The sequence below is a fragment of the Meriones unguiculatus genome, chromosome 3 (genome assembly GCF_030254825.1).
Source record: "Meriones unguiculatus strain TT.TT164.6M chromosome 3, Bangor_MerUng_6.1, whole genome shotgun sequence".
Taxonomy (NCBI): Eukaryota; Metazoa; Chordata; class Mammalia; order Rodentia; family Muridae; genus Meriones; species Meriones unguiculatus.
Window position 1 is genome coordinate 168,971,407 of NC_083351.1, and position 27,370 is coordinate 168,998,776.

Here is a 27,370-nt window from a genome sequence, read left to right on the forward strand (position 1 = left end):
ACCCTAAACACATTCCAACTCCAACAAAAGCATCAAGGAAACATTGTAACATATTTATGAGCACTACAATGAAAGAATATAGCAATTCTCAAAGAGAAAAACTGGTCCCTTGAGTCCAGCTTAAAGGACACACAGAATCCAGAAGCCCTCCAAGCCTTCTCACCCTTGGCTACAGAAAAGAGACTTTCAGAAAAGTTTCCTTGCCCTGGGGTACCTTTGGACCCTCTGTGTAAAGTCACATGGGAGGGAACATCAAAAGTTAGTGGAATCTGCTCAGAAAAAGAAGAAAATGCTAAGGGAGAAATAAACCTTATGAAGCCAGTAACCAGTCAGAAAAGAAAATTGGACTAAGCAGTCCTCCTACTCGTCAGACAATGTCCTATTGTTCAGATTATGTTTATCTGAGAGGATACAAAGCCAGAGCTGTGTGCCTGTGGTTGGGTGCCTCCTAGCACTTATTTTGCCAAATGTCTTGGTGGAGCAGAAGTGATGCTAAAGAGGCTGGAATAGGCAAAGGATGAAGGAGCAACTTGTGACTCTATCAGGAGAGACTATTCCAGGCATCTTCTCCATCAAAGAACTGTACCTAATTGGTCCTTGGCTTGTGTACTAATTGTCTCCAGATCTACAGCACATTCACAGTTTTCATCCGTGGAAATGAATGCAAAAGTCGGTGAATTTCATACTGGTGATAACCTCCTGAGAGGGAGGGTCACTTATTTTTTTTTATCAACTTTTATTTATTAGGAGACAGCATCTCACTATGTGACTCTGGCTATCATGGCATCACTCCTGTAGATCAGGCTGGCTTTGAGCTCATAAGATCTGCCTTACTCAGCCTCCTGAATGCTGGGATTAAAGGTGTGTGTCCATCCCCCCCATGCCTGGCTAGAGGATACTTACATTATAAAGGCTAAACAAATGCTGAATTGTATTTGTTTGCTTTCTATTGATGTTCTATTTGACACTACCCTCAAAGATTTATTTCAAGCCCCTCCCAGCTAGCCCTCCCCTAAAGGTAACTGATATGCTGACTGTTATTGTCACAAATTAGTTTTATACATCTTGAAATTCATATAAATGTAATAATAAAATGTGTATTCATTTCTGATTTATTTTTTAGACAGGGTCTCACCATATAAGCTTGGCAGGCCTGGAATTCAACTGGCCTTGACACACAGACATTAGACTTTAATCTCTGGTGTTAATGTGCTGTGGCAAAGGTGTGTGCTACCACACTGGGCTTCTCACTGCTTTTAATCAATGTTATGTCCCTGAGAGTCATCTGTGGGCTATGGATATCAGAAGTTTACTCTTTTCATTATGGTATAGTTTTCTAGTTTATGAATGTTCGAAACATGTGTCCTGGGCTTTGAGATCATGTTTAGTTTTGTAGTTGAATGGTTCTGTTGCCTTTTTCATACCTTTGAAATTTTTCGTTTACTCATTTTGAGAAATAGTCCTGCTATATAGTCCAGGCCAGCCACAAATGTAGTGATCTTCCTACACTGGCTCCCTGTTCTGAATGCTGGGATGATAGGTCTGTGCTGCCACAGCTGGTGTTTCACATTTCTTAAACCATCTCCAGGAAAGGGATGGTTGGGCTAGAGAATGGCGTATGTTTAGAATATGTAGACATTGCCCGTATTATCTAAAATGAAACTGCTAATTTACACTCCACAAGGAACGTGCAAGGATTCCTATTGCTCCTTGTCCTCAGCAGGTCTCACACTAGTGGGTGTGTAGTGATCTCTCACTGTGGCTTTAGTTTGGTTTTCCCTCATGACCGAGCTTGGGTACCTGTTAATGTCTTTGTTGGCCCTCTGGAGATCCTGTTTGGCGGATGACCTCTTTAAACATTTTGTTTGTTTTCAATGTGGTAACTTGTCTTTTTCTTGTTGCATTTGTAGGTGCTCTTAACTTTGACAGATGTATATAATCTAGTAGTTCTCATAGTTTAAGGCTTTCTCCACTCTGTGCATGGTATCTTTTAATACCGAATCCTCTTTAGGAATAAAAACATCATGTAACAAATGTAAAAGAAAGAGCTCACCTAAGTTAGCAACATGTATAATGAGATAATATTTATGTATAGCTTCTGAAATCTAAAACCTATTTTAGATAACTGTTATGGCTATTGAAGCACATGCTCATCCCGAGCTTATTATGTGCAAGGTACCATATCATAAGGACAAAGACAGCCAGGGCCGGTCTTGACTTCTAGGAATCCAATGGCCTCCAAAGGGAGACATTTTGCAATAATGTGCTATGATCCATGATAATGGGCATGTGTGCACATTCCTACAAGCTCAGGCTACAGTGAGCATGTCACAAATATGAGATAGGAAGACAGGAAGAAGGGCTCCAAAGCAGTTCATCAAGTCACATCTGCATACACTACATCTATCTATCTATCTATCTATCTATCTATCTATCATTGATCTATCTACCCATCTATGAAAAATGAGTCTCTCCCTGTAGCTAAAGCTACCCTGAACCTTGGTAGTCATCTAGACTGGCTTTGAATTTACAACCTTGCCTCCTCAGTCTGCCAAGGGCTAAGATTCCAGGTGTTCATCACCACAGCCCACATGCCCAACTTTTGGAGAAAGATGAACGAGTTCAGACTTGTGGTAAGACATAGAGGGATCAAAGGCAAGTATTTACTTTCACTGAAGCAGTGATTTCCAAAGTGTGGGTTCAAACTATTTGGACCAGGTTGACCTGGAGTCCTTGTGACAACTGTCAATTACCACTGCTCATCTCCTGCTTTCTTCATTAATAACCTACATTTTATTTATTTATGCATTAATTTTAAGGTTAGCATACAAATGAGTTTCATTATGACATTTTATATGTATATATCACTGTTCTCTGTTTTTATTCTTCCCATACGCTCTGGCTGGTTCCCTTCTTTTCCTCAAATGATAACCCAAATATAAATATGCCACTTGAGTTTCTGCTCTTGTTTTGGTTGTTTGCAGGTTGTATTTTCCCTAGAATATATGGCATTAATATTATAGTCCAAAGGACAGGGTAGAGCAGGTTGTAAAGAGCCTTTCCTTGAAGTTCATGTCTAAGTGTTTGGATTAAATCCAAGTGGAGAAGGTAAAGCCATGAGAGAAATTGGTAAATGGAAGAGAATTGAAAATCAAGAGAAGTGGTCTTGATAAGAGCAGCCCTTCCTACTGCCTACCATATTGGCCTCTATGATCCCTTAACTAAAGGCCAAAGCAGAAAGGGATATTTTTGTCTTTTGCTCCTGGTTAGGGGTCAGAAAATCTGCTCTATAAAAGGTTGTTAAATAAAACTGTAGGAGGGCTTTGGTTTGGCCTGAGCTCCTGCCGTAGATCCAGAGCAAACAAAATGGAGTCCTTCAAGCTGACTTCTCATGCCTCAAGCCACATCTCAGTTATCTGAAGTAAATGAATGAGGCAGGAGGTGAGAGCCCGAGAAACTGGTAAGATAAGAAAGTTCCTTCTAGTAGGTGACAGAGGAAAGGAAGGCTGAGACTGCCAATCCACTCTTCAGTGTCTCTCTGCTTTTCCATCATGTGTTTCCACCTAGGAAGCTAAGCACCATTGGTTGGTTCATTAAACACTCGTTCTATTTTATAGAATGAAGCATTGCCAGGTTCCAGGATTACAGTTAAAAACCAAGATGTGTAAAGCTGTAATTTTGTCTTCTGACAAGCTGAATAGTAAATATTCTAAGCTTCACAGACCATGTGGTTTCTGTTACACCTACACAAATGTGCCTTCATAGCAGGAGACAGAAAGTAACCCTAAAATATGTAAATGAACAAGCATGGCTGAGCTCCAATAAGCATCACTTGTGGAATTAGGTGGGCGGGATTTGACTGGTGCCAAGATTTAATTTGCCCAACCTGGTACCAGATCATTTCACTAGCCTAGTGAGAGGCTTAAAATGCAACATTTAATTCCAAAAAGCCTATCACATGATAGCAACTCCTACCAAAAGCTATGTGTAGTGGCTTCAGTTTTAAACAAATATAAATCTGGAACAAATTATAAAAATAAAAAACAACCCATGAAGTCTAGACTGTGATATATTCTACAAGATGAGAAGTGATGAGAAGCAGGAGTCGGAGTTGGAGGATGCAGAGGGAATCAATGCTTTAGTTTAGATTGAAATAAAATTAAGATATTTATTACCAAACACATGACACTTGCTCAATAAAGAAAATGCTGGGCATGGTGGTGCAGGCCTTTAATCCCAGCAGCACTCACAAGCAAGAGGCAGGTGATCACTGTGAGTTTGAGCCCAGCCTGGTCTACAAAGCAAGTCCAGGACAGCCAAGGCTACACAGAGAAGCCCTGTCTCAAAAAAACAAAAAATAAACAAAACCCAATAAAACCAGCTTGAACAGAGAGGTCAACTAGGGACATTTGAATATGACCAGTAAACTAGATGGTATATCAGTGTCTTATTTCCCAGATATGAGAATGGTTTGGTAGTTTTATAAAGAGTGATTTCGTTCTTGGAAGACCATGATAATGTTTAGGGATAAAAGAATGTCCAAACTGCTTTAGTGAAAAACTGAATGGGAGAAAGAGAAGGACTACAGATACATGTAGGTGATAGTACACATGGGTTTTGTTCTGTTTTAGTTTGGTTTTGATTTTTTTGAGTCAGAGTCTCTTAGTGGGACTATAACTCTGTATGTAGTTCAGGCTGGTGTCAAACTCTCAGCAATTCTTCTGCCTCATGCTCCCAATTCCTGGAATTACAGTTATGAGCCACCATTCCTGGCTCAATATGCAGTTTTTCACATATTATCTCAATTCTTTCTTGGCTTTGAATTTTAAAAAATTAGTAAATGTAGTGATCAGTCTATAGTAACATAGTCTATAGCATATAGAAACTATATGTATAGCTAACAGAAACTACAGTCTACGTTCTCCTTTTGAAGTCTGGGGTCAGAACCTACAACTGTCGTATTCTGCTTACTCCCATCCTGGTGCCACCCCTTTCTTCTCTTTGTCTCCACCCTTTTGAGTCTCCCTCCTTCTACGTGAGGTGTAGGAAGTTGAACAAAATGAAGTGACAGGCAGAATTGCCAAAGATAACAGAATCCTCTGTTTACAAGACCCTTGCCTCAGGGAGGATCCTCCTTTATCTTCTGCTCTTTTCTGGAACAGCCCAGATTCCCCTTCAGTCATTTCCAGGGTGGAACTGAACTTCTCACTCAGGCTTTCCATTTCTTCCTTTTTTTCCTTGGCAGTTACTGAACACTGCAATGAAAACTGAAGAGTGTGATGGGGGAGGGGAGTTGGAGTGGTTGCCAGTCACAGATTAGATGCATCACCTAACTTCTATAAGCCCCAATTTTATAATTTATAAGATAGAGCAAATTATTTTTCTTCCTATAGTCGTATATATGTATATATGCATATATAATGTATTTATATTTTTTTAATTGGGTTAGACATTTCTAGATATCTCAACATTGATCTGGGACAATTGCTGAGCTCAGTTTGAAGCAACCCTTAATGTTCCATAAGAATGACTAGAAACACAGTAGAAAGGGAGAGAAAGGAGGAGAGAAGAGAAGAGAGGAGAGGAGGGAAGGGAAGGAAAAGATAGGGAAGGGAAAAGGGAGATGTTAATAGGTTCCCGAGGGCAAAGTGCAAGGCCTTTTGAAGTCTTTTATGAGTCCAGTCTGCCCAGATCGCGTCTGTGGCTTTTCGAGCCTTTCTGGGAGAAGAGTCACCAAGGCTCTTGCTAAACTGTGATTTTGGTTCCTTGAGTCTGGAGGGGGCTTGAGCTCCGAACACCCTGGGTTCCTGGGGATGTGGATGTGGGTCTTCCTGCAGAACACCAGACAGGGTAGCAGGGAGCCAGAGGAAGCTCAGTGTTCTTCGTAGTCTCTCTTCATTGTCATTCTCTGAGGCAGCAACCCACTTAATGTGCCCATTTACAGTTTTCATTCAATTAAATGTGGTGTTCCTTTCACCACATTTTAATGAAGCAAAACTGCTTTTCAGAAAGAACAAACAGTAGGGTGAGCTGCCAGCTGAAACCTCACTAAAGAATAATAACGAATAAACAACACACTCTCTTCCTCTTCCTCCGTTTCTCTCTCTCTCTCTCTCTCTCTCTCTCTCTCTCTCTCGCTCACACACACACACACACACACACACACACACGGAGGGAAGGAGGGAGAAATGGAGAGAGAGTAGGAGAGAAAGAATATGAACGTAACCATGTAACCCTGAGTTCTCTACAAACTTGCGGGGTGAGCACTGCTGTGTGAACTAGGCAATGAGAGGAATTCTGGGTACTGTCTTGATCCTTCTGCTCCCACGACGGTTTGGAGCCCCAAGATCCCCAGTAATCAGGAAAGTGAAAAGGCAAACAGCCAAGTTTTAGAGGAATTCCTGGCTTAAGCACACAGAAGCTGAACTGTGGCCCTTTTCTTCCAGTCCCTCTGGGGCCTACAAGTCAGTACTTGCAGCTTCTGCTCCCCGGGAGGGCGGGAGGGCGGGAGGGCGGGAGGGCGGGAGGGCGGGAGGGCAGGGGAGGGTGAACGCTGGTTCTTCAGAAGTCTTGGAGGCCATTCACTTGCCCAGCAGGTTCTGCCCAGATCAGGGCATTCCTTCATGAGCCCCAGTTTCTGGTAGAGCCCTGAGAATTTATAATTATTTCACTTAGCACATTTAATAGCGGTGGGGTGTTATAGGATAGGGATTGAATGATATGCACAGTCGTCAAAAATAGTTGAAGATCACACACACACGCACACACTCACATTAACTGAAGCAACAAACGCATATTAGAGTCTATTGAAAAGCCAAGATTTGGTTAAGAACTGTGGAAAATAAAACTTAATGATATACCCGACTGTCTATTAGGGGTTTTAATAGTACTAAAGTAGACAAACACATTTAAAAAGGCGTAATACTCAAATCAGTGCTACAAGTGAAACAAATAAGGAGCAGATGAGCTTGGAATGGTGAAGTCTGCAGCAGCTAGGCCCTTAGAATGCACACCGCCTCCCTCTCTGCCCTTATCTTTAGCACACGGATTTTTATACTGTTGTTTTCATCTGCTGTGCTTTCCTTCCACTACTAGGGGCTATCCTAAGAAGAACTCAATAGGTTTAGAAACAACTGCTGGTGACTCTTCTAGTTGAAAAAGAAACGTTGTTAGCTATCATATATTGAAACCTTATTCCCAATGCTGTGGTATGCCCTCCTTGGGGCAGTCATCAGGCCACGGGATGGGGTAAGAGCTTCCTGAATGGGATTAGAAACCTCTTAGAAGTGGCTCTGAAGACCAATGCTCTTGCCCTCCTCCCACCATTGTGAGAAAAGTTATCAAGGGAACCATGTGGCTTGTATACTTGTAGCCCAGGCACTGCATTTTATAGCCTTATTTTTAGTTGAATATTTTCAGTTGACTAAATACTAGCCAATGAGAAGTGAGCTAGGGAGTGAGATGTACAATTTCTTTTTTTTTTTTTTTCATTTTTCATTTGCTTTTTAATTAATTGTTGGTTCTGAATGTTTACTAGATTCTACCATTACCCAAGTTTTAACCCCAGCCCTCCACACACACACAGGAAAAACTGCCTAAGGCCCTTTGAGGTTGTGACCCACAGTTGAAAAGGCTGAGGTCCAGGGCGGGAGTCGCCCAACGTTGTTGTCGACTTGAACAGAAGGATGGGACTCTTCAAGCTACACAGTGTCTCAGAGCAGATGCCAGCTGTCACCCAGTCCCCAGGCCAGCTCATCTGGGATGCTGGCCTCTAAAGAGGCCTATGTGTTTCTATCCCTGTGGGCAAGATCAAGAGGTAGCCTAGCGAGCCTGCAAGTAAATACCGTCAAAATTATGGCTAACATACAACATTACCTAAAAAGCAAGCCGGTGGGCCGGTGAGATGGCTCAGGCAGTAAAGGCACCTGCCACCAAGCCTGGTGACCTGGGTTTGATCCCCAGGATCCACGTGGTAGAAGGACAGAAATGACTGCTGCAAGTTGTCCTCTGACCTCCAACATATCTCTCCTGAAAAATGCACGCACACACACACACATACACCTAAATATAAAATAATTTTAAAGTGTAGCTACTGTCCTCACTCCATAAGCACAGAGCTTTAGCACCTGAGGTTTCTTAAGCACTGCTCACACCTGTGCCTCAGTGTCCCCTCGGTGCAAGTCTTACTTTCTGGTCCCCTTGAATTGCCCCTTTGTTTTTACCCTAGGACTTCAGATGATAATATTACCAAGTGAGTCTCAGGAAACAACTTCCAGGTTATCGGGGTGTCAGTGGTATGGGCTGCTTAGATTCCGATGAGAAAGTGAAAAGACTAGACTTTATGATGCTGTTTTGAAGCTCATCATTTTGTACCCCTAGGTGTAGGATCTAGAGGAGCTGGCCAAGCACTTAATGTTATTCCTTAGCAAGGTTTCCTTAAATGTGTTTATTTATTTATTATGTTTGTGAGGGCGGGGTACGCATGCCACGCTGAGGCAACTTGCAGAAGTCAGTGTGGGGAGATCAAACTTAGGTAGTCAGGCTTAGCAGCAAGTGTCCTTACTTGCTGGGTCACCTCTCCAGGCCCTCACCAGCAGTTCCGAAGCTTCCTGTGAATAGGCCCTGCTTTCTCAGGAAACTGAGGCACGGCTGTGCCCAAGAGCTGTGACTCATCTGATTCACCCTGATATGGTGGTTGGTGGCATTTCAAATGCGACACTATCTAATGGCTTACATTTGCAGAGTCATACTGTGTGCCTGGAGCCAGCTCTTGGCATTCTTGGAGCACTCCCCATGAGGCCCACAATACAGTCCCCATTTTAGAGATGGTAAACCGAGGCTCTGAAGTCACGTAACTTCTCCCGAGTGAAACAGAAGAGTTTACACTTACATTAATCTGGTTCTTTGGTGTGTATGCATACATCTTGTGTGCGTACTTGCGTGTGCATATGGAAGCTAAATTCAGCTTTAGGTGTGGTTCCTCACCAGCCATATATATATATATATATATATATATTTTTTTTTTTTTTTTTTTTTTTTTTTGAGAGAAAGAGTTTTTCTCATTGGCTCCTGCTCACCATTTAGGCAATTAGACTGGCCAGTGAGTGAGTCTCTGGGGTTTGCTTTTCTCCACCTCCCCAGCACCAGCATTAGAGATACAAACTGCCATGCCCAGATTTTTGTGTGGGTCCCGAACCCAGCCATCTGCCCGGCCCCTGGCCCCTTAGCTTAACCAGATTCTGTAAGTGCATGAACTCCCAAGTGACTTGCTCTGACTTCCTCCTGCTTTCCTCACCAAGCCTTTGCTGTTTTCTCAACAGACTGGACAAAATGAAGCCGGGAGGCTTCTAGCCACACCTTGCCCTGCTTGGGGTTTCCCTGCCAGCTGTGCCAGCTGTGGACCAAGGAGCCGGCAGAAGCCCGAATGTGGTGACTCTCTCTATGCAGAGTCAACACAGGCAGAGGTATGGTCCCGGAACTGCTGACATAACTTCCCACACAGACTGCTCGAGATAATAATTTCTGAGTGATGTTGTTAAAGAGAAGTTCCCTCTTGCAGCCTGGAATGAGAATATTAGCATGAGCCGTGCTGGACCAAGTAGATAAGGCAGCACAATTGGCCAAGAAGAATTAATGTATAGAAGGGTCCTCAGTCCTGGAAGAGTGCCTGTACGTTTTTGCATCTGGGTTTTGAATGACACAAAGAGGCTTTTTCCTACAATGGCATTAGAGTTGAACCAACTCATGTTTCTTCCAGTACTTGTGTTCTTTGGTTGTATTTACATTTTTATCTCTGATTTACCTAGAGCAGCAGTTCTCAACCTGTGGGTCGGCAACCCTCTGTCTCCAAAAATATTTATATACAATTTGTAACAGTAGCAAAATTACAGTTATGAAGTAGTAAGGAAAAAAATAATTTTATGATTGGGAGTCACCACAACATGAGGAACTGCATTAAAAGGTCAGAACATCAGGAAGGTTGGAAACCACTGGCTTAGAACTTATTGTGTCTTTGTCTCTGTCTTTCTTTTCTCTCCCTTTTCCTCTAGTGTTTAGAAATGTACCTGGTTTGCTCTTCTTATATACTATATGAGAAATGAATGTCATTTCGTCACTGTCAAAATGGCCACCTAGATGTTTTGACACTATTTGTTATAGCGTTGATATTTGTCTCAGGCATTTGAAAGTCCACCATCATCACATACAGGACACATGTATCTAGTTAGGCCTCCTTCTCTCTGAGACCTCAGCTAAGGTCCCATGGGGTTCAGATCTACTTCTGTCTGGTTGTGTGTTAGCACTGAGCAGATCTTGCTGTGTATTTTAAAAGGTAATACTAGCTAGGCCCTTCTTCTGGCTCTGTGTTATATTTTCCAGAACATACTGGTACGTTCATATTTTCCTACAAACTTATTTTACATCAACTATTTTAATTCCTGGAGGTGGGGAGGAAGGTACTTTTTCAGGATTTGGGGATTTCATTAAAATGAATTAGATGAGGAACCAATAACTCGTCTTGATAATTTTGCAATTTAAAAAAATGTATTTGTTTACGCTCCTTCCAGTCTTCTTTGTGTTTCACATAATTATTTTATTTGATTTTACTTTTTTCAAGACAGGGTTTCTCTGTGTAGTCTTGGCTGTCCTAGAACTCACTCTGTAGACTAGTCTGGCCTCCAACTCAGAGATCTGCCCTTGCCTCCTGAGTGCTGAGATTACAGGTGTTCGCTACCACTGCCTGGCCCACGTACATGTTTTGCTACATTTTAACTTATTTTGTGTTTGTGACCATAGTCTGATGTTCAACTGGAAGCCAAAGAACAAAATTTGAGGGTCTGTTCTCTCTTTCCATATAACTGAAAAGGGTTGATACCAGATGTCTTTACCTACTAAGCCATCTTGCAAGGACTGTTGTGTTTCTTTCTTTCTTTCTTTCTTTCTTTCTTTCTTTCTTTCTTTCTTTCTTTCTTTCTTTCTTTCTTTCTTTCTTTCTTTCTTTCTTTTTCTTTCTTTTTTTCTTTCTTTCTCTCTCTTTCTCTTTCTTTCTTTTCTCTCTCTTTCTTTCTTTCTTTCTTTCTTTCTTTCTTTCTTTCTTTCTTTCTTTCTTTCCTATGCACATGCAGCCTCCAGCTGGCCTCCAGCAACCAGTGAGTTCTAAGATTATAGGGGCACACAACCACACCCAGCTACCACACCCAGCTTTGAGATTAGATATGTGTGCATGTGTGTGAAGTCTATTTTTATATTGTAATTTGAGACAGGGTTTCTCTGTGTAGCCTTGGTTGTCCTGGACTCACTTTGTAGACCAGGCTGGCCTTGAACTCACAGAGATCTGCCTGCCTCTGCCTCCCCCAGTGCTGGGATTAAAGGCAAGCACCACCACATCCAGTTTATGCTTTTTTTTTTTTAATCTGTCTTAAATAAACTTTAAAAGAAGCATAAAATATAAGGGTTTTGTGCATGTGAAAACATAGGTTTGCATACTGTTTGTTAGTTTTATATCCTGGTACTTTACTGAGATATTTCAGTTTTGCCTAAATTTTATAATTGATTATCTTGGGCAGTAATGTCCAATAGGCAATGTAACACAGCCTTGCATATGGCTTAAGTTTTTTTAGTAACTAAATTGGTAATATCTTGAGGAAGTCAATGTTAGTACAGGTTGGTTATCCTTCATATGAAATGCTGGACACAAGGAGTCAGATTTTGGTTTGCCAATATGGTATAACAAAGTTTATGCATATGGAAACATCAGACCCATGCCATGTCAGTGCATAAAAATGTGAGATTTTAGAGCATGTCAGATTTTGGATTTGGGTTGACTAGAAATATTCCTGGTTCCCACTGACTGAATATGTCAATGATAATATTACTTAGGTCTATAATCAGCACAAAATTATTAATAAAACTCTTTGTGTTCTTTCTAATGTAAAGAATTCAAATCCTGCCATATTTGCACATTTACGGTACTTGCAATTTAGATCTTCAACTCTTATCAGAAGTATTTTATGTCAATTTAGACTTTATAGCATTTAAAGAGCTATATTCACAAAATATCCAGATTTTTCCAATCAAAACAGTTTTCTCACTGAAGTGAGTACGAACAAAAATCTAGGCAGAGTGTATGGGTACTCTGTTCAGGTAGGTTTCCTGTAAATACAAAATTATTTCTAAACTAAAGTATTTAGCTATCACAGATTTTTCTTTCAGAAACAGCAGACCCCAGTCATTTAGCACCCGGATCAGCAGCCTTCAGTATTCAACCGCTATAAAAAAATATCGTTCTGGAAAGGCTTACTAGTTAACCTTTTCGAAGCCATCAATGTGGGGCCACTAAGAAACAGAGGAAATGTTCACCCAGAGATCATAAACTTCACACATCCATCCTCTGGTCCTCTGGAAACTAAACGGGCTGCTGCTGATTGGCCTTAAACAGTCCGCTGGACTTCTCCTTATCTTAACTGCCTGGCCAGCAGATGTGCTGTGAAAACCGCCTCAGAGAACAGTAAAACAGTTGAGACTTCAAGTTCAAAGGTCACGAGCTGATGTCATTTCTTCCCCGAGGCTTCTTGGAAACTTCAGCCAGGAAGTACCCTGCTGAGTCAGTAAGGCAACCCAGATGTGAAGCGGAGAGGGTCTGGTTGGAGAGGGTCTGGTCGTGAGAAATTTGTTAGCGACTTGCACAGATGTGTGGGGCGGGCCAGCTCTTCCTTGTCCAGGCTGGGAGGGCTTCAGCCACACCCTCCCTTCGCGCCTGAGTTCTACATCCCGGTGCAAGCCGCACAATCAGCTGCGGCTTCTATCTTGTAGTGTCCCTTCCTAGCCTAGGTTTAAATACGTTCAGCAATAAGCACCCCACTGTGTCTCTCTTCAGACAAAGGTGGTACCCATTTCGTGGTTATTTTTAACAGTAAAACAAAAGTATCAAGAACATAAATGTCAGTTACTAGGGCCAGTCAATTCACTGAATTCTAAGAATCCTTAAAAAGAATAAGTTAGCCCAGGCTTCATGTAGGTCAGTGGGAGAATGCTCACCTGGTATGCCCAAAGCCCTAAGTGTGTGTGTGTGTGTGCGTGTGCATTCCAAATGTACTGTGAAACACCTGTGTGTCTGAACCTGAGTTTTATCCCTAGCATCACAAACACGTGCAACATGTTTTTTTTATTATTCTTATTTTTGTATGAAAAAAAAAAAAACGTAAGAAGTTGACATACTTTGCAAAGAAGGAAAAACATCTGCAAGAATAAATCCTAAATAAATACGGACACTCCAAAGAATGGTGGAAACAGTTGTTCCAATTCCTTTTGTTTCCTTTGAGAAATTTCCCTAGACATTGCTAACCTCCTGACCCCTGTCATTCCAGTCTTTGTATATATACTCTCCGGTAATACGGGGAGGGGGGCTTTCCCCTCTAACTTCCGATTGCCAGTAAGGACAGACACTAAAGGAGTACCGATTTCGGGTGGGGGAATAAGCATGTCAGACTATCAGATAGTTTTGTAGAAGTGAATACAGCTCAGAGGTATTTTCTCAGTGGCTGTTTGTATTAGACTCACAACCCAACAGATGCCATGCCTCTTCCCAGCACTCTTACATTTATGTGGCAGGGGGACCCTTGTATGAAGGAAACTGTAGCCATCAATGCTCCCAGTAACTTTTTCCCAAATATGAGCTATCCTGGCCAAGTGCAACTGGGGCCCAGGCCACTTTTACTACAGTTATATAGTAACAAAACTAACAGTTTGACCGGGGCACCTGACTTTCCATTCCACCCATTGGCACTGAACATGGATAAGTAACAACATATCTGTCTTAGTGTTTCTATGCTCTACTAAAACACCATGACCAACATTTTGGAGAGGAAAGGGTTTGTTTTGCTTACATCTCCATATCACAGTCCATCATCAAGGGAAGACAGGGCAGGAACTCAAGGCAGGAAGAACTGAAGCAGAGGCCGTGAAAGAGTAGGACTTCCTGGCTTGCTCCGCCTGTTTTCTTAGAGCACCAGGAATGGCACTGGCCGCAGTGAGCTTGGCCCTACCATGTCAACCATCAATCAAGAAAGTGAACCACAAGCTTGCCCACACGCCTATCTGGCGGGGACATTTTCTCAACTGAGGTTCCGTCCTCTAAAATAACTCTAGCTTGTGTCAAGTTGACATAAAAATAACCAGCACGATCCCATTTGTCGTCAGCCCTCAAATATTAATAAAAACAGTATTGTCAAAGGTGCCAGCTTTGATAGAGCAGGAGGATAAAAGGTGTTTCTTATTGTTGAGAAATAAATGTTAGCAAAGCAATAAAGAAATAATTTCTTTTCATTGTTATTATTTTGTTTATGCATTTATACTACGGTACTAGGGGGTCAAACCTAAGGCCTCTCACACACAGACAAATGTTCCAACCCTCAGGGACATTTCAGCCCTATTTTTTATGCTTCTGTACTTTTTGAATTTTTATAATAACAAACATGTTACATATCTATATATAGATCACTAAGTGGCCTTTTGGCTAAGATCAAGTACCAATGTAGATATTTTTAGATAAAGTGAATGAGGTCACAAAAATCTATATTCTTAAAAGTTTTCACCAAATAAACAGGATTCCTATGTCCCTTGGTTTATTGACTTAGGTTGTTTTCTTGAGATGAAGTTTTGTGTGACCCAGACTGGCCTCTCACTCTCGTGTATCTGAGGTGGCCCACGATCTCCTGATCCTCTTGCTTTTACCCAAGAGCTGGGATTTCAAGCTCATGCCATCACACATGGCATGGTGCCCTTGCCACCGTGGTGCCCTTGATGTTTCAGCCGCCGAAAGCATTGTCTTCTGAGGCTAGAAGTGGACTTGGCCTTGACCTACCCTCTACCCTGGTGGCTATAAGACACAAATTCTCTTGTTTTATATTCTTTCCCCTTCTGATTGAAGCTATCTAATTTAGCTTCTGTGGAGGCCATTGCCTGTGTGCTTCAACATGTCACCCCTAATGTGTCCTGGGAAAAAGCTCTCCTTATTTTTCTAGCCTCCACAGAGTAGTTTGTTTTGGCGACTGCCTAAGAGCAGTCTTCCAGACATTTATGGAATCTATCCATGCTGTACAGCCTAGGTTAGAATGGGTAAAATATTGCTTCTCCTGAGGTCTGTTTTTCTCAAGCTATAGTAAACCCAGTTTGTTTGTTTGTTTGTTTGTTTTTAGCTAGGCATCATATGACACGGCTTTGATTCTGTATAATTTTGGTGGCTTTTTCCTGAATGGTTCCCAGAGATCTATAAACTTAAGCAGGACACTGAAAAAGCTCTTTGGGTGATCTGATCAGTGCTGGATAGACTGGGATCATTAATACTTCCTATCAGGCTGATAAGCTCTACCACAGCAGTCAGAGTGGTGCTACATACTCACAGGTTATACAAATTGGTGCTTATCTCAAGCTGCAATAACAAAATGCTATAAGCCAGATGATGTATACACCACCGAGATTCATTTCTCACAGTTATGGAGGCTGGGATGTGCAGCCCGAGGGTGAACTCAGGGTCTCGAGAGATCTCCATTTCTCATAGATGGTGCCTTTCCTGTGTCTTCAAATTATGGCAAGCATGAACAACATCCCTTGAATGCCATTCTAAGGGTGCAAACCCCACCCATGAGGGTTCTCCCCTCATGACCTGCTCACTTCCCCAAGGCCCTTTTGCCAAATACCATTGCCTTGAAGGTTGACATATCAATATATGAATTTGGGGAGACACAAGCACATAGACCACAGCAGAGATGGTGTCAAGGGTGTCCTAAAACTGGGCCTCCTATGACATTGAGCACATCCATCTCCCTTTTCCTTGTTATTGGTAGAGTCAGTTCATTCCTCCTGATATAAACTATCCCAAGTCGAGTCACGGCCACACTTAATTTTAACATGGTTGTAAATGCCTTCAATCCTGCCACTGGACAAAGAGCCAGGAGGGTCCTGAATTCAAGGCCAGCCTTAGGAGGTAGGGCTGTATTTTCTGTAATGATCTTTGCTTCATATCCAGATACCTTCCCTTCATTAACCTTTTTTAACTCATTGGACCACATGACTTTCAGTGACTTCAGATTTCAGTAATTTGATATCTGTCTTAGTTAGGGTTTCTGTTGCTGTGGAGAAACACCATGACCACAGTAGCTCTTATAAAGGAAAATATTTAATTGGGGCTCACTTACAGTTCAGAGGCTTAGTGCACTATCATCATGGTGATAAGCATGGCAGCTGAAGGCAGACATGGTGCTGGAGAGAGAGCTGAGAGTTCTACATCTTGATCTGCAGGCAACAGGAAGAGAAAGCGATAACTTTCTCTGATAACTCCACACATATTGCATTAATCCTACACTGTAAATGACATTTTTATTTTCTCAGATGAGGGGATGAGATGAGAGCTGTACCCATGCTTTATGAATACAAAGTGACTTGGGCTGAGCCCAGAACATTTCTATCTGACTATCCCTAGGCCTGGAAGCTTCTAGCCTTTGTACAATCTAATCTTCTGCGAGCCTGGACTTTGTAGGCTTCAGCTTCCAGCCTCTACCTGCTAACCTACGCCTAGAATGTTTTCAGCCTCTGAGACATTTGAGGTTTCCTTTCAGCCACATTGGGTGCCAGATGTAAATGAAGATTTTATTTGCCAGATGCAATGGCTATCTCAAAGCTTACTGCAGAATAACTGGCCCTTTTCTGGTTCTTTCTGACCTGTGGCTGGTTGGTTCAACTCAGTTGTTCTGGCTCAAACTTCTCACCAAGCTGATTGATTCAATCTATATTCTCTTGACTTCTCACTGACTTGCTTGGCTCAAACTAACTCTGGCAATTTGTTCTAAAGTTCTGGCTCCTTCTTATTCTCTGGCCTCAACTATGTCTGATGACCTACACTGAACTGCCTGGACTGTTCTGTACTGAACTCAGTTCTATTCTACTGTCTTCTCTACTGATCTCTCTACTGTACTCTATTGTCTACTCTCTCTACTGTATCCTACCTACTGTCTCTACTCTACTGCTCTTAAGTAGCTTCTCTTTCCTGTCCTCTTCAGAGTTGGGCATATCCTATCTCTGGCTCATTCTGTCAAGTCTTTGCTTTGTCTGCCCCTCAATTAGATGTCACTTTCAAGCATAGTTTCTTTCTTCTACTAACTAACCTTACCTTCATTGTTTGGCATCAAAGTTGTGTACTAAGGGCATGTCTGTATTCCAAACAAATCATACTGTAATCCAGGGTATGTCTGCCTTCCGGCCGGATAACATAAACCTAGATCTTTGGATGTGATCCCTTGCCAGAGTAGCCACTTAAGAGCCTACAAGGACCTTTTTTTTTTTTTTTTTTTTTTTTTTCCCCAAAGCACCACAATGTTATTCTGGCAAATATTGATAAGAAGAAAAACCTAGTGAACCTAGTGATCTCTTTTGAGCTCTGATCACAGACTCTGGGCCAAGTTTGACATTATGGCCTTTCCCTCTTCTCTTAGTTCCAGACAGTACTGCGTCTGTGCTCACACCATTTCCCAGGCTTTCCCAAACCTATTCTCTTTGAGCTAAGTCACCCATATCTGCCATCCTGATGGAAATGCATCAATGTTTTCACATTAGAGATGGCCTAGCTTTTGTCCAGTCTCCTCCAGAGGCACCTGAAATGAGCATATGCTTAGAAACTATTTCTCACATCCATAAATGGATACATGTATTTCAGGTAAAATAATTTTAGTTATTTAGACTAGGAGAAGGAATAGATTATGTTATAGTATAATTGAACTAATTCAAGCAAGAGGAAAAATTCACAGAGAAGTCTTAATGATGTGACATTGGTGACACATGGCTATATGCATTGGAGATCTGTTTATTTGTAAAATGTGTCATGGCCAGCAAGGGGGCTCAGTGGGTTAAAGGCACTTGCCAAACATGTCTGTGACTTGAGTCTGAGTCCTGGAATCCCCATAAAGGTATAAGCAAGGAACTGACTCCACAAAGTTGTCTCCTGACCTCCATACGTGTGGCCACACAAAATAATAATTAATAAATAACTTTAAGTGCCAAATGTGTAGTGATTCTTTTTAAAAATTCGCGTGTTTAAAATGCACAATTTAAAAAAATTGTGTGTTTAATATGCATGGTTGTGTGTGTGTGTGTGTGTGTGTGTGTGTGTGTTATCTACATGTCATGGCATAAGAGTGGAAATTATAAAACAACTTGAAGGAGATGATTTTCTTCTTCTACCATGTGGGTCCTGGTATTGAGTTTAGGTCTTCAGGCTTGAGCGCAGGTGCCTTTTTTGATGAACCATCTTACTAATCCACATGCTTTAACTTTTTCTAAATGTAGATCTGCACAGGGTTGAAAGATATTTACCCACTCAGGAATGCAAATACCGTTCCAAAAATACTTACAATTAGAGATTCTGACCTGGGGCTTCAATCATCAAAAGCAATTATCTTCAGTGTCCTGGTTACCTAATATATTTTCACATATGTTTTACATGAAAATATATTTCTAAATTCACTGAGAACTCAAAAAAAAAAAAACTGTGAAAATGTTCCCATGGCAAATGAAGGAAATGTGGCAGGAGCTGTAGATGTGGCAGGAAATGTAGAAGGATTGTGAGTTTGAGGTAAGCTTGGACTGTGCATGGCGATGATGTCTCAGAATCTGAAAACAAAACAAATAAGAAGCCTAAGTAACTTCAGATGAGGTCTTTTGTGTTTTCTTTTTTCTTTCTGATACTAGCTGTTTCCAGTAAATTTGGCAGAATCCCATGGACTGTGAGGCATGAAAAGTGATACAGGAAGAGGAGAAGTTTAGAATCTTCTGGAAAAACAAAGAAAGAAAAAAGAAAAGAAAAGTAAAGAAAAGAAAAGAAAAGAAAAAAAGAAATACTTGCTCCTTATGAAATCTCTTGCTTCTCCAGGTCTCCTTAATAATTTTAAGGTTTATCAAAAAGTGATGGTCACATCAAGAAGGGGTCAGGCACTATGAGATAAATATCATCATCAATTATCCTGACAAATTGCAAGTATAACCTTCCATCAGGAGAGAGAGCCTTCACCACATGCCCCAGTGGGTGGTTCAAAGCGTTATCTTTAAGGAATTAGTCGAAGCATTTGAACTGCTCAATTTGGTACTGAAAAGATCACATCTCTTCAGTTAACCATGATTAACTGGAAAGCTCAAATTCTGACAAGGCATTAGCCTGCAGTAATCAAGGATTTTTGGCAAAGAAAAAAAATTAATCTTGTTTTCGTGAACTAGAAATAAAATACATTATTAATGGGGATGTATGCTGAGTACAAGCAGCGGCATAAACAGTAACTGTGTGTGACACAAAGCCAAATGCTCTCTCTGCCACTTTAAATATTGACTTTGCCTTTCCTGTCTCAGATTCATATTACAAAGAAGAGAAACGAAAATGAAAATGTCTTCAAATACAAGTGAATCTGCCAAGGACAATTAGCATTTGGGGAAAGTTTGGAAATACAGAGTTTAAAACATGCAAGATTTAAAAAAAAAAAAAAAAGAAGAAGAAGAAGAAAATTTAGCTCATTCACTTTCTTCAAACATTTCCCAGCATAGATCAACATTTGTTACAGTTACTCGTTTATTTTTCTCAATGAAAATGGGGGTGGGGTTTCATTAAAATCACATTAAAATTTGATGGTTTCATAACTTTTAACAGGTTTTAATATAAAGCTAAAAGCTCTTGCAGCCTTGTAGCAGGCGTGGGAATATAGACATTTTGTATCCATTCACAAGGTTTCTGCTTGCCTTTCAGCCAGCGGTGAGACTACCCCTTTTTCTAATGAATATTAATTTTCCTGTATTGCAATCTGCTCTGCCACCTGTTGTTGAAAATACTCTCTTTCCAAGGAGATAATTTTGTTTACGTTTTGATTGCATACAACTTCTGTGAGCCTTTCATTAGAAGAAAATCAGTTCTGTAGCTCCCTTAGAGACAGTATTTGTTTAAATGCTAACCAGTCGGAGCAGTAGTGGTTCAAAATGGGGGCTGAACGAATCCAAAGAGGGAAAAGAGGGCTGGGTAGACAGCTTGGTCCGTCAAGCGCTTGCCACATATGACCGTTGGTACTGTTACACTGGTGCACTCTTAAATCCCCTGAAAAGAGTCTGTGAGGGATTGTCTAACCAGGTCGGTTCATGGACCTGTCTGTGGAGGACTGACTTGATTATTGTGGTGGTTTGAATGAAGATGGTCTCCATTGGCTCATAAACTTGAATGCCTCGTCCCTGGTTGATGGAACTCTTCAGGAAGAATTAGCAGTTGTTCGAGGAGGTGTGTCACTGGGTGTTGGGCTTTGAAGTTTCAAATGCCCACGCCCTTCCCAGTTAGCGTGCATGGGCTCTCTCTCTCTCTCCACTCTCTCTCTCTCTCTCTCTCTCTCTCTCTCTCTCTCTCTGCTCTGAACTTATGAATAAAGATGTAAGCTCTCAGCCACTGCTCCAGTGCCATGCTTGCCTTCCTGCCTGCTACCATGCTCCCTGCCATGATTGTCATGGAGTCGTGACTGTCAACTGCAAGTCCCAATAAACTCTTTTTTTTTTTTCTATAGGTTGTCTTGGTCATGATGTCTTCACCCCAATAAGAAAGTAACAGAGGCAATTACGTTCATTGAGATGGGAAGGCCTGCCTATGGTGGTAGCACCATCCCCTGCATTTGGTCCCTAGACCGTGTATGAGTGAAGAGAGCCAATCGCTCTACCCGTGCACGCATTAATTCTCTCTCTGCTCACGAATGTAGCGAGCTTCCTCAAGTTCCTGTCACCTTGACTTCCCCTCAATGATGGACTGTAGCCTTGGATTGTGAGCGAAAACAAACTCGTTATCGCCTAAGCCACTTTTGCTAGGGTATTTTGTCAAGCAACAAGAAACAACAGTAGGACGCTGCGCAAGCCTGGGGAACTCGGTTTGATCTGAGCTCCATGGAAAGCTGGGCAAGGGGCAGGCACATGTAATCCAAGGCAGAGAGACCTGGAGGCTGCTGGCCACGTGAAATACCCGAGGAGAGATGACCCCGTCTCAAAGCTTAAAAAACACGGTGGGCACTGCCTAGGGGACACTGGAAGTTGGGAGTTGACCTTGGGTTCTCGCATCTTTACCCCCAAAAGACACAGTCACACACACACACACACACACACACACACACACACACACACACACACAGAGAGAGAGAGAGAGAGAGAGAGAGAGAGAGAGAAAGAGAGAAAGAGATTAGGTAACTTGAAAGCACATAGAAGATGTCACTGGTCACAAAAAACAACTCTGTTTATCCTGAGTTGCCTGCTCCTCTTGGCTGGCAAGATATAAATCGATGCTGGTTTTAGTTTTCCAGGCTTAGGATAGACAGGTGGTTTTGGGCGCAGATAGTGGAATTTCCCTTCTGCTCTGGCAATGTTAGCCACAAGACCAACAAGCAGTGAAACGTATAGCACAAAACTCTACAGGAACCAGCTTGTTTCTGCTCCTCTGGTGAGTCTTATCCCACATTGAGGCACACGGAAGCATCTTTCACAAGGATGGCCCTGGGAAGGAGCCAGTAACCTTTGAAAGGCAGCTCTCAAAAACCATGTTCTCCATAAATAGAATTGAACCATATTATATAAATCACATAAATAATTTAGACGCTAACTTATCGCGTACTTTTTTTGGAGACAGAGTTTCTCTATGCCGCCCTTGGCTAGCCTGGAACTCCATACACATCAAAAAGATCCACCTGCCTCTCCTTTCCTGAGCACTGGGATAAAAGCGTATGCCATCACACTGGGTGCTAATTTACTTTACGTACTCCTATTAGAAAAGGACATTACATGGCTAGCTTTTTTAGTTCTGGAAAAATATTTCCTATGTTAGCAGGAATAATATATGCGCGCTCTTTTAAGAAAGAGATATGAAATAGACCTCCCATCAGAATCTACTGATTTTAGAGGAAGTGGTGAAATTAAAACCTATAATTACACTCCTATTATAACAGAAACCCACTTCACTCTGTGTATTCAATCAACAAAGCAGCGTCCCTGGTGGTCTAGTGGTCAGGACTCGGTGCTCTCAATCAACAGCAAATTTTGTTAAGAATCAATAAAAACTTCTGTGGTTTTGTTTTCAGTCACATAAGTAAACAAATACTTGAAGATTATTCAATAAAATCAAAGAATGCTTGTTGTTATTGTCTTTAAGGCATGGAGAAACATGTTCATTAGGAAAATGTGAGAACCAAACCCCCATGAACACAGTAGAACTACCTCTAAAGCCTGGATTTCAAATACAACCATGATTGTTCTCTTGCAGGTTTGTTGGAGTTTTATATGCATGAATTAGATAGATGCATCTAAATAAACCAAGCTAAAATTACATGTGCTAGTTCACTTTTTAATTAAAAAAATATTTCCTTTACATGTAAATATGTATAATGTTTGCCTGCATGTATGTCTGTGTACCAGGTGCATGTTTCTTGTCTATAAAAGTCAGAAGAAGGCATTGAATCCCCGGGACTGGAGTTACAGACTTTTGGGAGCCACCATGTGGGTGCTGGAGTTAAACCTGAGTCCCGTGAAAGGGCATCCGGTGCCATCTATCTAGCCTGTTATTTATTTGTTTGTTTGTTTGTTTGTTTTTACTTCAATAATATATGTGACTTGTTTTCCTTTATTCTACTAAACCTTTATTCTACTAAACCAGTCTTATAGTCACTGTATACATTTTTTCCCGGTGTTTTCTTATAAAAATGATGCTAAAATAAATGCTTGTAAGTAAATGTGTATCTCTTCTTTAGGTCTTTTAAAAAAGAAATATTTACATTGGAATTCTAAAATAATTATTAAGGTTTCTGGAACACTTGGCCTTTCAGAAAACTTGAATTGAATTATACTCTCACAAATCATGTTAAGAAAACTCGTATAGCCATTATTGAAATCATCATGGCAGTTCGTCAAGAAGACAGAAATCAACGTACCTCAAGATCCAGCTATACCAGTCTTAGCCATATACCCAAAGGACCCTTCATTCTACCTCAGGGGCAGTTGCTCAGCCATGTTCATTGCTGCTCTATTCATAATAGCCAGAAACTGGGAACAACTTAGATTTCCCTCAACCGAAGAATGGATTAAAAAAAAAAAAGTGTACATTTACACAATGGAATAATACGCAGTTGTTAAAAAAATGACATTATGAAATTTGCAGGTAAATGAATGGAACTAGAAAAAAATCAATGTTACTTTTAAAGCACAGTTTAAAGCCTGCCACAGAATTAATGTGGACTAGGAGACAGACTATAAATATGACGAAAAATGAAAAAGAAGAAAAGAACGAACTGAACAGCTGACTTAAGCGATTCATCTCTATGACCAAGTTCGACTTGACCCATCTTGTTCAAGGATTTCCATTCTGAGTTTTAACATCCTAGGCATCTTTAACGGATTCAAGCAATAGCAAAGTTTCTCATCATATTCCCCCAGATGCCTTTCCTTTTACTCCTATTAGAATAAAAATACATACTATGTCAAATAGTGAGAATTTATGGGTAAATCATGCTTCCAATGCATGTGCAAACTCCTTCAGAGTTGGGACAATGAGCTATATAAGCGGCAATGTTTGTTTATTTACTCACGTGTCCCCTTCTAGCATTCTCCTGTATGTAATTCTACAATATCCTATTCCCTCAGTTCAGAGCCAAGAAGTTCTTTGTAACCATCTGACTTATGATCTCATGAGGTCTACTTTTTAATATAAGTAGATGCATCTTTCATGGGAAGATGCTTTTTAATATAAAGGAAAAGAACAGGTTTGGGCAATAACCATTCTTTTAATTAAAAATTATTTCTTAGCTGGGTATGGTGGCACATCCCTATAGTCCCAGTGCTCAGGGCAGGAGAGGCAGGCGGATTGCTATGAGTTCGAGGCCAGCCTGGTCTACAAAGCAAGTCCAGGACAGCCAAGGCTACACAGAGAAACCCTGTCTCAAAAAGCCAAGAGAGTGAAATGATTTCTTAAAATTGCCTAGTATGGGGTAATATTTCTCAACAAGAGTTCTGTAAGATCAGTCTTCAGGGTATTAATAGTTGAATTGAAGAGCTTTCTCGAAACACTCAGAGGGAGAACACATTTGGCCTGTACGACTCCCCGTAGGATGAAATGAGTGGGGAGCTAGAGTAACTGTGAAGGAGCCATCTTGGGGTGCTGCTTCTGACAAGGTTACCTCGGACATGCCACTCTGCACCGCTGTGTGCTGAGACTGGCTATAGCAAAGGGAAGCATCCTGTGTGTCTGGGCTGTCTTCTCTGGAAAGTATTAGGTATCATGGCTTTACTCTGTAGGCAGCCTGAGAGAAGCCCAGGCAAATGACAGAGCCAGCCTTGCAATTTGTGCCTTAGTGGAATTCCGTAGCCACAAGTCTTATTGGAAGCGTTGAAATTGCTATCTTTTTTAGTATTTTATAGAAGACAGAATATACCAAGTATCCATAAAAAGGAGATGATTCAGGGAGGGGCTAAATTCATTTAACACGCTTGGCATCATCCCTAAGTACACAGAGAAACTTGGCTTCACTCTGCTGTGTGGATTAGCCACAATTTTGAAGTCTGTAATTTTCTGTTATCTACCCAGTCTTTTTTTTATGTGGATAAACTGAAAATTGAATGTAACTATGAAACCTAACAATCTTGAGACCGACCAGCCACGCGGTACTCTTTAGAAACGATGTGAATTGAGATGTTTCTCACTAGATGACTCAAGTCATGTTTGCTCATGGCTAAAGAAGGCTAAAGGATGTGATTATCAATCACAATCCCCCACACTAAAAAAAAAAAAAAAAAAAAAAAAATTCTGTCTTAAAAACAAGCCTAGTGAGACAGGGCCAACATTAGCAACAAAAGAGAAGTGAGAGGTGATTTGAGGAAGTAAAATAAGGTTTAGTAAATACTGGGAGATTTCCGTGGAAGCTACTGAAAGGGGAACTCCAAGATATGCCTGGCATTTGTACTGATCTCGACTTGAGTTTGCATATTCTGCCATCTCAGAGTGCATTCTGACTAAAACAGCGAAGATACCTAGTATGCGTGGTCAGTGAAGCTAGCTAGCAGAAGGGTAGGTGTATCCTGTTACAGTCCACACAACGACACCAGAGCCACGTTTGGCCAACTGCTCCCACGGGCAGGCACTGTATGGAAGCGTTTCACATTGGGTTAACTCAGGAGTCCTCCTACCAAGTCCGTGAGGGATGTGCTATTCTTGACTCAGTTTTCAGGAAACCAAAGCTTGGAGAGGTGGACAGATTTCCCAAGCCGGTAGGCATTCAACCTCATTTTGAGAGGCCAGCCCCGAATTCACCAGTATTGTACTAAAGTGCACACTATGCCCTCTCCTGCCCTTGAAACATTTGCCGTGGAAGTCATTCTTGTCTTAGTTCATTGTTGATATCCCAAGGCCAACTTTTGGGACACAATATGCTTCTTCGTGTTAACCCTTCCAAGAATCGCCCTCAAGTTTCTTTTTCTTTCAGGGCCTGACAGATCAAGGATGTACTGTGAAAGAGGTATTCCTTGCTTGATGAAGCAGGCTTTAGTCAGAATACCTATAAGCACGATCAACAAAGTCTTCCAATGCCTGACTTGTTTACTTCATGTTGAGTGCGGGTTGTACATGCTTCTGGGGAAATTGTGACCCATCTATTGAAGATCTTTGTACCTAAGCCAAGCCATACATGAAAGCAGGTAGGCATTCAAGATACTGAAAGGGGCACTTGCCACCAATTTCCCCTCAGAGTCACAAATTGTTCTGTAATTCTCACCACTAATATTATGTGTTTAGATAAGACCCCTCCCCACCTCACACCACACAGTAAGGATACAAACATGGTTTTGAAAAGATAAATACATCAAGCCATCACCACTCACTGTAAAGACTAGTGAGCTACAATGCTAGGAAAGATAGCTGGGCTCTGAGGGAAAGAGAGTAATGTGGGCTAAATTCTGATACAAAATGAATATGGAAAATTCACTGAACTGAGTCTGCAAGTGACATTTCAAGATAAAGTACTATATTTATTGTAAAGCATGGACAATAAGAACAGTATAGTAGTTTTTCATTAAAATGGTAAATTCCCAGAGAAGTCCCCACGGATTGATCATATCCCCTTCCATGGATGTACCATGTCATTTCTCTTATTAAATGATTCTCATGGAAGATATTGTATTTTTTTTAATTTAATGGCTCTGTGTGACAAAATCAATAGCAACCTTTCTGCTAATCTTTAATGTGCTGAGTGCTTTATATGATCAATATTGTATTTAATCTTCTCAATAACTGTGTTGGGAATGTGCTGTGACCATACATATTTTGTAGGGAGGTACATTAGGCCTAGAGGATAAATTACTCCAAGTCATAGAGCTACTAAGGAGCAAAGCTGAGGTTACTGTCCTTGTTCCTTTCTTTTGGGAGAGACATATTGGGGACATAATGGTAAAGATCCATACTAGAAACAGACAAGAAACGCTAGGGAACTCAAATAGAGAACATAAATGTCATCATCTTGGTTTTATCAAAGACTTCCTAGGACTTTGCTTCTAAAAATATTTTCTATTAGAGTCAGCATTTAAAAGCTAAAGTTACAAAATCCTGAAAGGCTAAGGTTGGGAGGGGGAAATCATCAAGTTCACCCTTCTTTTAATAAATAGGGAAGTTTAGAGGTAGTGTCTGGCTTAAAAATCTGCATGGTTGTCGATTAACAGCTCTTAGAACTGTTTACATAAAGCAAAAGATATGAGGTAATCATCACTGGTAACATAGGAAAGAAAGTAGCAAAGAAAACCACAGTCTCATTATATTAGTTAAAGAGTGTCTAGTCCAGCCAGCTCAGCAATCCAAGGCAAATGAATACCTAAACAGAGACTCCTCCTTCCAGTTAATTTGAACTGCAAGCATGTAGCAAAAAGTTGATTATTTAAAAAAATGAATTTCTCATTTTGTAATGTTCATCATAACATGAAGAATGTACATCCTTTCTTGTTTCAGAAATAAACAGTTGAGGACTTCTTTCTTTTCTTCATTCTTTGTTTCTTTCTTTCTTTGTTTCTTTTTCTTTCTTTCTCTTTTTCGAGACAGGGTTTCTCTGTGTTGCCTTGGCTGTCCTGGGCTTGCTTTGTAGACCAGGCTGTCCTCCAAATAACAGTGATCAGCCTGCCTCTGCCCCCCAGAGTGCTGGGATTGCAGGCCAGCTCTACCGCACCTGGCGGCAGACTTGTTTAAATGGTAACCATGAATACGTAACTCTTACAAGGCTCCATCCACTTTGATTGATGGCCATTAAATACAGATGCGAAATGAGAGCATGCTAATTCAGACAAAATGTGTATA

The 27,370-nt window shown here is 41.1% G+C and overlaps 1 long non-coding RNA gene across 4 annotated transcripts in view; it reads right to left on the bottom strand.

Annotated features, from left to right (window-relative positions):
- Positions 1-27,370, bottom strand: part of LOC132653199 (uncharacterized) — a 95,607-nt gene that overhangs the window by 53,261 nt on the left and 14,976 nt on the right. For 3 of the 4 annotated variants that reach the window (XR_009590964.1, XR_009590966.1, XR_009590967.1), the window contains exons 3-4: positions 18,402-18,660; positions 16,194-16,290 (exon numbers count right to left, since the gene is read on the bottom strand). This is a non-coding gene — a long non-coding RNA (uncharacterized LOC132653199). Of the gene's footprint in view, positions 1-16,157; positions 16,291-18,401; positions 18,661-27,370 lie in introns of those variants that run through there. The other variant, XR_009590965.1, reaches the window with a different exon arrangement.